The sequence below is a fragment of the Haliotis rufescens genome, unplaced genomic scaffold (assembly GCF_023055435.1).
Source record: "Haliotis rufescens isolate VD_foot unplaced genomic scaffold, xgHalRufe1.0.p SCAF_18, whole genome shotgun sequence".
Lineage (NCBI taxonomy): Eukaryota > Metazoa > Mollusca > Gastropoda > Lepetellida > Haliotidae > Haliotis > Haliotis rufescens.
Genome location: NW_025963868.1, coordinates 1,584,599 through 1,598,005, shown reverse-complemented (window position 1 = coordinate 1,598,005; position 13,407 = coordinate 1,584,599). Strand labels below are relative to the sequence as shown.

The following is a 13,407-nucleotide window of genomic DNA, read 5'->3' as shown; positions in this document are numbered from 1 at the left end:
TACAGTTTAAACTCTGTATGTCCTGCATTTGAAATTCGTACTTTGTTGCTAGATAATTTTATTTACACTAAATGTGGCAGATAAAGATCTATTCGATTGTGAATGACTGTCCCAGGCTTGTGGCTTACATTACAGTGAAGATTATGTAGTAACCAGTGAAGCAAACATTCGGATCGTATGTGTTTAGGAATAGTGGTGTTGTTTTGTGAGGGGGATATATTTTATTGCCTGAAACAATAATACTGTATTTAATACAGCATGGCGTGAAAAGTCCTTATCAATTAACCGGTGTGTAAAAAATACTTGCTTATGCAGCTAAAAACTTGGAACAGAATGTGTGATGTTTTATATTAATACTAATATGAAAGGTTATACGTTGTCTAAAACTGAAGAAGTATGTATGTGTACCGAGTGATGTCTTTGATGGTGTAGTATGAAGCGACAACATTGACAAGACATTCCCAAGTTATTTCAGAAGCACCGAAATGTGATTTGATGTATTGCAAATGTAAATTGTCATTCCGAGTTCATTATTCCTATCTATCAAACGAGTGAGTTAGCATGTTGGGTTTGACGCCGCTTTGTACAATATTTCAGTTATGTCACGGTGTGTCCGATTCATGTGTGTGTACAGGTAGTGGGCAAAAGTGAGCGTGATGCATGTCTGGGACGTTTACCATTTTGGTGAGACCCACCAGCACGATTGTGGTGATGACAAACCTTAAACCTCATGAGACAAACCTCAGAGTGAATCAGGGATTCGAAATCACGATCATAGGCTTCTGGCATGCCTAAGAGACGCAACTCTTCTTAGAATGTGCCCTAATAGAAACCTAGGTCACCCGTGTCCGCATATGATGAAAGAAACTACTTAGTCATAATATGTCACTGAATTCAGGTTATGCTTCATAGTTACCATATGTTTGTATTGTTCGCATATACGTATCTATATTCAAAACGGGAGCAGCTTGGAATGTTGCGTGTCATGTTGTTCATTGATCATTTAGCAATGGGTCTGCACCAGCACTGTTAACGAGTCTTTTCTGTTTCCATACATGATGATTTATCAGTCGTGCACTGATAGGAAATGTCTGGAGGACGTTTCGTAACACGTGACCTACATGCACACAACGACGCCATTCGTGAATATGCACACAAGAAACGGTAGGTTTGTTATTGTTCAATCCTTAAGTTTTAGTTCGTTTTATACAATAATTTCAGTCATATCAGTGCTGTGTAGTAATATGGGGTACCTTTAACAGGTATTATGGACTGAGCAGTGTAGTACTCGGGACGCAAATAAAAGCTATTTGGTACGCACATTGAACACTTAAAGAATAATAATGATATACGGAAATTATTATTTTCATAAACCTCTTTATAAGTATTTTGACAGGAATGTAACTTCAAATTTCACCTTCTATGATCTAGGAACGTTTTCTGTAGGTTTTCGTTCTGCTTGACACCATCGCTATCTGTGAAAAGTAGGGCTGAACCTAGTAGCTTATATCAAAACATGGCGTGTATATTCTCGACTTCATATATAGGACCCGTGAAGATCCGGGGTAGAATAGGTCTTCAGCAACCCATGCTTGCCGTAAAAGGCGACTATGCTTGTCGTAAGAGGTGACTAACAGGATCGGATGGTCAGGATCGCTGACTTTGTTGATGCATGTCATCGTATCCCAATTGCGTTGATCGATGCTCAAGAAAACAATCACTGGATTGTCTGGTCCAGACTCGATTATTTACAAACCGCCTTCATATAGCTGGAATATTTCTGAGTGCGGCGTAAAACAATAAACCAACCAACCAACTTCATGTATAGCACGTCGACAAGTTGGTAGAAACCAATAAATAAGCAAAGGCTATCTATGCTATATTGGCTGGTGCGAATCATGTTTCAATAATGGATGTTTAACCATGTATTGAATTTACACTGTTTATTGTCGGTACAGAAAATTGAATTTGAGGATGAAGTTATAAATCAGTTTAATCAATCCTGTCTCCTTTTTCAGTGGAATATCTGGCAATATGCCTCCACCTGTGGCTTGCTATTTCCTATTCAGGTATGTCGATTAATAAACTGATTTAAAATTACCTTTTGGTGAATTTGTCTATCTCTGAAGTCTTTCAGGAGATATTTATAAAGTAAAAATAATGACGCTCGCTGACAAACGGAAAAGTTTATTCAAGTGTCAAAATTCACCGTTTTGGAGTGTTGTTAAAACATTGTTACAGTTGAGGTCTGAATATAAGGACTTGAATAAGCTCACCTTTGCAAGATCAAAGGAGTTGGTAACAAACCACAGCCATGTATGATACATTTTCGATAGATGCTTGCATCAATTCTAGAAACATGTGAATATCCCAAATGTATATTGGAGTGTCATCAATCTGAGGCACACGTAAAATCTCTTTATTCGTCAAGCTTCTTCTGATCAAACAACACTGCCAACAATTAATCACATTTGTCAGCGAAGTATGAACATAAATTCATCCTGTTAACATGTATTTTGTGGTTGACATCGGTCATAATTTGATCTTAATGGAACCATGGGTTAAGACTTAGGTCCTCAGCAACCCATGCTTGTCGTAAGAGGCGACAAACAGGATCAGGGGGTCAGGCTCACTGACTTGGTTGATGCATGTCATCGTATCCCAGTTGCGTGGATCGATGCTCATGATTTCTATCACTGAATTGTCTGGTCCAGACCTGATTGTTTACAGGCCGCCGTCATAGAGCTGGAATATAGCTGAATGCGGCGTTAACAAACAAACGACTAAGAGGGTTTTTTTTAGTTTATAAGAAGAGATGAGGATACAGAGATACGTAATTCATGTCTGCACGAACGCGTCGACGTTGGGAAATGAATCAGTTGACAATGAAAATGCCATGCGTTACCTCCCTTGAGCGTGTAGGTATTTTTGCATACGCGGTCGGACGGCGCAGTGAGTGGATTTGAATACCTGAAAAGTAGCTCGATATGCGTGCATTGAGCCCTAACGTTTATCACTTGGGGATCTTATTATTTCTATTTATCCATGTCCATCTTGGTAATATGTAATACATCTTGCTACTAACTTGTGTATAACCCTTTTATTATTTCTACTTCAGCAATCCCCACAAAGGATATGGGAAATGTACAAACGTGTGAAGGAAAAACAGAATATTTTCCCTAGATCAATGATACTCAAAATCTTCGAAAAGTTCGATATGATTTTAAAAACAAAAATATTGCAAATTCATTCCGTCCAAATTTCTCATCGGTAAGTTCTTTTTATTACTTCTTTAAATCAAATAGATAACTATATACAGGATATCCTTTAATGGATTCCAATGTGAAGGTCAAGTGCTGAAGTCACGAGAAATATAAGCATGAAAACGTTCTATAGTTAAAATATAATTATAAATCTTATATCTTGTGGTCAGTGGCCGTCAAAGGTTGTACCATAAAAGGATGTACCATATATTTAGCCTTTATGGCTATCAACATAGATAACAAATAAATAGACATGACTGTTTCTTTAGTGGGTGAATTAATATGTTGATTTATTTCTAAATTTGCGTCATATATGAATTTCTTTACTGAGTTGACATTAGTTTGCTTGACCAGTACCGTTAATATCCTAGAACCTTAGCAACTACTCCGGAAACTAGTAGGAAGTTCGCTGGTATAACATGTCCTTCTAGTCTAGTATGATATGTTTCTGAAGTTTTGATTTGATTTTGATATCTCAATGAAACCTTGTCCAAGGAGGTTAACTATCTTCAGATATAGTGCTTGTATTAATCTTTCCGTGTTCCGCGTATGTTTTGAGGTTTATCTGAGTAGCTGCAGAATAAAACGATGTTACAAATGACGCAAAATGACAAAACATAAAATGTTTAATTCTGGTGCTGTCTTACTCTTTTTAACTTAACATCACGACCGCAAAATTTCCGTCCCGAAACATTTTATTATTTCTGCTTGAGGGTTCGAAACCAATACAGGCAACACACCACATGTAAACAACATACAAATGAGCATAGGAAATCATGGTTACTGGTGGAGCTTGTAACATTGTACGGTCATCTGAAACGCTAACATATTCTACAAATCTGCTCTATGACTATAAACATATGGATTTGAAGCTAAAACTTTAGCGTTTTGGGGAATTTCGATCTGATTTTTAACATAGTCGCATCACGTTTGGCCATATGTAATATGACTGTATAATGCGCTAAAAAATTGATTGTCGTCTATGTTCAATCATCGCATACTCTTTGACCTTTATAAACAACTGTGCATGTCACAGGAACCATTGTGAAATGGTTGTTTGCTACACTTTTCAAACATATATTCCCATACTGCTAAGATAGTACTAGTGGTACACAGTGTCGAGTCAAAGGTGCGATACAAAAGCATTGGGTGGAACATGTTCCATGTAATATTAGTTGGTGTGTATCTTGTTGCAGGTGAAATTCACAGGTGAAACACTGAAATACCGTCTACGTGTATTGGAAGAAGACGACATCGTTGCATTTCAAATAGATAATGTAACGACGGCAGACAGTGGGGAATATAATATCAGTTTGACCTATATCAACGGGGTCAAGAAGGGACGCATTGGACGTTTGGACGTGAAAGGTAATTGTTAACGTTGTGCTGATAGAAGTAATAATTATTTCAAGAGGTAGTCGAACCCTGTCACATCCGTGGGACGTAACACTACACATTGAGATGCGGCTCCTCAGATATGTGGAGCCTTAAAGCTGTTACAAACAATCATGGTCTAAAGATTAAAATGTCCTCTAATAATGGATTTGTCTACGACCCCACGAACGTGTGGAACACAATGTGTCCTTGTGTCATGTGTATTTTCTGTGAAATATTTCTGTTGAGTTGACACAAACTATTGCTCATCTTTGGAATTAATTAGAATCAACCATGAAATATATTGTAGTCATGATTGAAGTTCAAGTGCTGCATGCTGTTGCAATTAATTATACCATAATTGTTGAATTGAATAATTTAATTGACATAACGAATTTCAGTCTTGCAATTTCATGACAAAGCTCTATGATATTATATTGCAGAAAATGTCTTAGGGAACTTCAACATAACATGTGAAAACGACACAGAGACAGTCGTCTGTACATGTGGGAATAAGACTGGCAGCGATCTGTACACATGGGTAAAAAAACACTATTTTACTTACGTATTGTAACAGAATTTACAGAATATATCTTAATAGCTTCGCTCAAAAATGTATTGATTTTGCAACGGTATATTTGCAAAGTATATGTTCATTGACACTGGCACTGATTTTCCCTTATCTAATCTATTGGCTCTACTAAACATGAAGTTATGCCATTGTAAATCCTTTATCTGTTTAAATGTCACATGATTTTTCAATAACGAAGCAGCTCACTGTTTGGAGATTTCTATTGATACATATTTGTAACATCATGTCAATTCCTAACAAGTAGTGTTCTCATATGTCATTTGATGACGTTAAAGGTCTGTTCACTCGGTGGAAAGCAAAACGAAATTGTATGCACCATATCTTGTGCATATATGTTTGGATTTTTTGGCAATTCATGGCTGAGCTTGATACATCCACAAAACTCAAACATCCATACACACACAGCTCCGTCGTGCATACACGTTCACTTAGTCATGCATACACGTACCACTCACTCATGCATACACACACCACTCAGTCATGCATACACACACCACTCAGTCATGCATACACACACATCTCAGTCATGCAAAAAGAGACAACTCTCAGTGATTCATACACACACCCCTCAGTCAAATATATACAAGCAGCTCACTCATGCACACACACACATTCCAATCATCTATACAGACGCATCTCAGTCATGCACACACACGCATTCCAATCATCTGTACAGACGCATCTCAGTCATGCACACACACACATTCCAATTATCTGTACAGACGAACCTCAGTCATGCACATACACACACATTCCAATCATCTGTACAGACGCATCTCAGTCATGCACACACACACACTTTCCAATCATCTGTACAGACGCATCTCAGTCATGCACACACACACACATTCCAATCATCTGTACCAACGCATCTCAGTCATGCACACACACATTCCAATCATCTGTACCGACGCATCTCAGTCATGCACACACACACTCAATCATGAATATACACATATCTCAGTAATGCATTCACACATCACACAGTTATGCATTCACACACATCTAAGCCATGCATACACATATATCTCAGTCATGCATACACATACAGCTCAGTCAAATATAAACACACAGTGCAGTCATGCATACCACACACACATCTCAGCCAGGCATACACACACCACTTACGAATACACATACAACTGCTTACATGTACCACTCACTCACGCATACATATACCATACACACATGCATAGATATACCACTCAGATAGGCATACACATACCACTCAGTTATGCATACACACACCACTCACTCATGCATACATGTACCACTCAGCCAGACACACACACACCACTCACTCATGACTGCATACACCACTCACTCATGCATACACACACTACTCACTCATGCATACATGTACCACTCAGCCAGGCATACACTCACCACTCACTCATGCATACACACATCACTCACTCATGCTTACATATACCACTCACTCATGCATACATATACCACTCACTCATGCATACATATACCACTCACTCATGCATACATATACCGATCAGGCAGGCACACACACACCACTCACTCATGCATACACACATCACTCACTTATGCATATAAATACCACTCAGCCAGGCATACACACGCCACTCACTCATGCATACATAAACCACTCAGCCAGGCATACACACATCACTCACTCATGCATATAAATACCACTCACCCAGGCATACACACGCCACTCACTCATGCAAACACACACCGCTCACTCATGCATACACACACCACTCACTCATGAAAACACACACAACTCATTCGAGCACTCAGACGTATTTCGGTCATGCAAAGACACACACACACACCTCAGACACTCATGCACACAACTCAGTCATGCAAGCACTCACCACTCAATCATGCATACAAATTTATCCCAGACGAGCATACACACACATCTCAGTCATGCATACACACATAACTCACTCATGCATATATACACGAATCTCAGTCATGCATATACACACCACACACTCATGCATACATACACCTCTCTGTCATGCATTCACACACCACTCAGTCATGCATACCCACGCCACTCAGTTCTCCAAAGACACATTAGTCAGCTATGCATACACGCATCACTCAGTCATGCATACACACGCCACTTAGGCATGCATACACACCACTCAGTATTGGTTTCCAACCTTCAAGCAGAATAAATAAAATGTATGTTTCTGGACGGAAATTTTGCGGTCGTGATGTTAAGTTAAAAAGAGTAAGACATACCACAATTAAACATTTTATGTTTTGTCATTTTGCGTCATTTGTAACATCGTTTTATTCTGCTGCTACTCAGTTAAACCTCAAAACATACGCGGAACACGGAAAGATTAATACAAGCACTATATCTGAAGATAGTTAACCTCCTTGGACAAGGTTTCATTGAGATATCAAAATCAAATCAAAACTTCAGAAACATATCATACTAGACTAGAAGGACTTGTTATACCAGCGAACTTCCTACTAGTTTCCGGAGTAGTTGCTAAGGTCAAGGATATTAACGGTACTGGTCAAGCAAACTAATGACAACTCAGTAAAGAAATTCATATTTGACGCAAATTTAGCAATAAATCAACATATCAATTCACCAACTAAAGAAAGAGTCATATCTATTTATTTGTTATCTGTGCCATAAAGGCTAAATATATGGTACATCCTTTTATGGTACAACCTTTGACGGCCATTGACCACATGATATAAGATTTATAATGATATTTTTAACTATAGAACGTTTTCATGCTTATATCTCTCGTGACTTCAGCACTTGACCTTCACATTGGATTCCATTGAAGGATATCCTGTATATAGTTATCTATTTGATTTAAAGAAGTAATAAAAAGAACGTACCGATGATAAATTTGGACTGAATGAATTTGCAATATATTTGTTTTTAAAAACATATTGAACTTTTCGAAGATTTTGAGTATCATCGTTCCAGGGAAAATATTCTGTTTTTCCTTCACACGTTTATACATTTCCCATATCCTTTGAGGGGCTTGCTGAAGTAGAAATAATAAAAAAGGTTATACACAAGTTAGTAGCAAGATGTATTACATATTACCAAGATGGACATGGATAAATAGAAATGATAAGATCCCCAAGTGATAAACGTTAGGGCTCAATGCACGCATATCGAGCGACTTTTCAGGTATTCAAATCCACTCACTGCGCCGACCGACCGCGTATGCAAAAATACCAACACGCTCAAGGGAGGTAACGCATGGCATTTTCATTGTCAACTGATTAATTTCCCAACGTCGACGCGTTCGTGCAGACATTAATTTACGTATCTCTGTATCCTCATCTCTTCTTATAGACACCCTGCACACCCCTGATACACATGCATGCACACTTGCATAAACTAAAAAAAACCCCTCTTAGTCGTTTGTTTGTTAACGCCACACTCAGCTATATTCAAGCTCTATGACGGCGGCCTGTAAACAATCGAGTCTGGACCATGGAGTATCATGTTCTCATATTAATTGTCATAATTTACAAGATTGTTGTGTTATTGTGCATTTCAGAGGTAAAAAGTATAACACACATAACTCGTCATCAAATAAAACGAATCTAACCAGTAACTGTGTCACATCATTCAGCGATGCACATGCGTTCTGCTAAGTATGATTGACGCGTGTGTATGTATGGCTGAGTTGTGTGTGTGCATGGTGGAGTGTGTATGACTAAGTTGTAGGTATGTATGGCTGATTTGTGTGTGTGTGTGTGTGTGTGTGTGTGTGTGTGTGTGTGTGTGTGTGTGTGTGTGTGTGTGTGTGTGTGTGTTGTGTGTGTGTGTGTGTGTGTGTGTGTGTGTTGTGTGTATCATTGGCTCTGTTCCTCTGTATGCATGACTGAGTTGCGTGTATGCATAATTAAGTTGTGTGTAAATATGACTGAGCTGTTTGTATGCATGACTGACTTGTGTGTATGCATGGCCGAGTTGTATGTTTGACTGAGTTCTCTGTGTGCATGGCTTAGTTTTCTGTGAATGAATGACTGATTTCTATGTATGCATGGTTGAGTTGAGTGTATGCACAACTGAGTTGTATGCATGAATGAGTTGTGTGTATGCATGGCTTAGTTTTCTGTATGCATGACTGAGTTGTGTGTGTGCATGACTCAGCTGTATGTACGCCTGTCTGGTTTTATGCATGATTGAGTTGTGTGTTTGCATGACGGAGATTTGTGTATGCATGGCCGAGCTCCATGTATGTGTATGCATGGCTGAGTTGTAGGCATGACTTCGTTCCATGTATGTATAACTGGCTTGTGTGTATGCCTGCCTGAGTTGAGTCTTTGCCTGAATGAATTGTTTGTATGCCTGTTTAAGTTATGCACAACTGAGTTGTATATATATAACTGAGTTGTGTGTATGCCTGTTTACATTTTGTGTATGAATGACTGACTTGTGTGTATGCAAGACTGGGTTGTATATATATGACTGAGTTGTGTGTATGCCTGTTTACATTGTGTGTATGAATGGCTGACTTGTGTGTATGCACAACTGAGTTGTATATATATGACTGAGTTGTGTGTGTGCCTGTTTAAATTTTGTGTATGAATAACTGACTTGTGTATATGCACGACTGAGTTCAGCGTATGTATAACTGAGTTCCATGACTGAGTTGTGTGTAAGCATGCCTTAGTTTTCTGTATGCATGACTGAGTTCTATTTATGCATTACTGAGTTGTGTGTGTGCGTGACAGAGTTGTATGTATGCATGCCTTAGTTTTCTGTATGCATGACAGATTTCTGTGTATGCATGGCTGAGTTGTGTGTATGCATGGCTAAGTTGTGTGTTTGCATGACTGAGTTGTATGTATGGCTGGTTGAGTTGTATGTATGCATGGCTTAGTTTTCTGTATGCATGACTGAGTTGTGTGTATGCATGGCTGAGTTGTGTGTATGCATGGCTGAGTTGTGTGTATGCATTACTGAGTGGTGTATGAATGTATGAGTGCGTGGTGTGTTTATGCATAACTGAGTGGTGTGTGTGCGCATGACTGAGTGGTGTATGTATGCATGAGTGAGTGGTGTGTGTTACAGATAACGGAGCCAAGGATACACACAACTCAGCCACACACACACACACACACAGCTCAACCATGCATATGTAAGAGAATGCATGTGCATCGCTGAATGATGTGACAACACAGCTACTGGTTAGATTCAGTTCTGCATGCACACACCACCCAATCATCCTTACACACACATCTCAGCCATCCACACACACACACCTCAATCATGAATACACACACCACTCATTCATGCACTCAGACGTATCTCAGTCATGCAAAGACACACACATCTCACTCATACATGCACACAAAACTCAGTCATGCATACACACACCGCCCATCATGAATACATATATATCTCAGCCTAGTACACACACACATCTAATGAATGCATACACACATAACTCACTCATGTATACATACACGCATCTCAGTCATGCATACACACACCACTCACTCATACATACATACACCACTCACTCATGCATACACACACCACTCACTCATGCATACATACACCAATCACTCATGCATACACACACGCATCTCAGTCATGCATACACACACCACTCACTCATACATACATACACCACTCAGTCATGCATACACACACCACTCACTCATGCATACATACACCACTCACTCATGCATACACACACCACTCAATCATGCATACACACACCACTAACTCATGCATACATACACCACTAACTCATGCATACACACACGCATCTCAGTCATGCATACACACACCACTCACTCATGCATACACACACCACTCACTCATGCATACACACACCACTCACTCATGCATACATACACCACTCACTCATGCATACACACACCACTCACTCATGCATACATACACCACTCACTCATGCATACACACACCACTCACTCATGCATACATACACCACTCACCCATACATACATACACCACTCAGTCTTGCATACACACACCACTCACTCATGCATACACACACCACTCACTCAAGCATACACACACCACTCACTCATGCATACATACACCACTAACTCATGCATACATACACCACTCAGTCATGCATACACACACCACTCACTCATGCATACATACACCACTCACTCATGCATACACACACCACTAACTCATGCATACATACACCACTCACTCATACATACACACACCACTCACTCATGCATACATACACCACTCACTCATGCATACATACACCACTCACTCATGCATACACACACCATTCACTCATGCATACATACACCACTCACTCATGCATACACACACGCATCTCAGTCATGCATACACACACCACTCACTCATACATACATACACCACTCAGTCATGCATACACACACCACTCACTCATACATACATACACCACTCAGTCATGCATACATACACCACTCACTCATGCATACACACACCACTCACTCATGCATACATACACCACTCACTCATGCATACATACACCACTAACTCATACATACACACACCACTCACTCATGCATACATACACGCATCTCAGTCATGCATACACACACCACTAACTCATACATACACACACCACTCACTCATGCATACATACACGCATCTCAGTCATGCATACACACACTACTCACTCATGCATACATACACCACTCACTCATGCATACACACACCACTCACTCATGCATACATACACCACTCACTCATGCATACACACACCACTAACTCATGCATACATACACCACTAACTCATACATACATACACCACTCACTCATGCATACATACACCACTCACTCATGCATACACACACCACTAACTCATGCATACATACACCACTCACTCATGCATACATACACCACTCACTCATACATACATACACCACTCACTGATGCATACATACACCACTCACTCATGCATACATACACCACTAACTCATACATACATACACCACTCACTCATGCATACACACACCACTCACTCATGCATACACACACCACTCACTCATGCATTCACACACCACTAACTCATACATACATACACCACTCACTCATGCATACACACACCACTCACTCATGCATACATACACGCATCTCAGTCATGCATACATACACCACTCACTCATACATACATACACCACTCACTCATACATACACACACCACTAACTCATACATACATACACCACTCACTCTCGCATACACACACCACTCACTCATGCATACATACACCACTCACTCATGCATACACACACGCATCTCAGTCATGCATACACACACCACTCACTCATGCATACATACACCACTCAGTCATGCATACACACACCACTCACTCATGCATACATACACCACTAACTCATACATACATACACCACTCACTCATGCATACATACACCACTCACTCATGCATACATACACCACTCACTCATACATACATACACCACTCACTCATGCATACACACACCACTCACTCATGCATACATACACGCATCTCAGTCATGCATACACACACCACTCACTCATACATACACACACCACTAACTCATACATACATACACCACTCACTCATGCATACATACACCACTCACTCATGCATAGATACACCACTCACTCATGCATACACACACCACTAACTCATGCATACATACACCAGTCAGTCATAAATACACACACCACTCACTCATGCATACACACACCACTAACTCATGCATACATACACCAGTCAGTCATAAATACACACACCACTCACTCATGCGTACACACACCACTTACTCATGCATACATACACCAGTCAGTCATAAATACACACACCACTCACTCATGCATACACACACCACTAACTCATGCATACATACACCAGTCAGTGATAAATACACACACCACTCACTCATGCGTACATACACCACGCACTCAAGCGTACACACACCACTCACTCATGCATAGATACACCACTCACTCATGCATACACACACGCATCTCAGTCATGCATACACACACCACTCACTCATGCATACATACACCACTCAGTCATGCATACACACACCACTCACTCATGCATACATACACCACTCACTCATGCATACACACACCACTCACTCATGCATACATACACCACTCACTCATGCATACACACACCACTCACTCATACATACACACACCACTCACTCATGCATACATA

The 13,407-nt window shown here is 40.0% G+C and overlaps 1 long non-coding RNA gene across 1 annotated transcript in view; it reads left to right on the top strand.

The window, feature by feature from the left end:
• The first annotated feature begins 893 nt into the window (after window positions 1-893).
• LOC125381506 overlaps window positions 894-13,407 on the top strand; it is a 45,676-nt gene continuing 33,162 nt past the window's right edge. The window contains exons 1-5 of the long non-coding RNA XR_007221815.1: window positions 894-1,164; window positions 2,019-2,069; window positions 3,119-3,270; window positions 4,460-4,631; window positions 5,081-5,178. This is a non-coding gene — a long non-coding RNA (uncharacterized LOC125381506). The remainder of the gene's footprint in view (window positions 1,165-2,018; window positions 2,070-3,118; window positions 3,271-4,459; window positions 4,632-5,080; window positions 5,179-13,407) is intronic.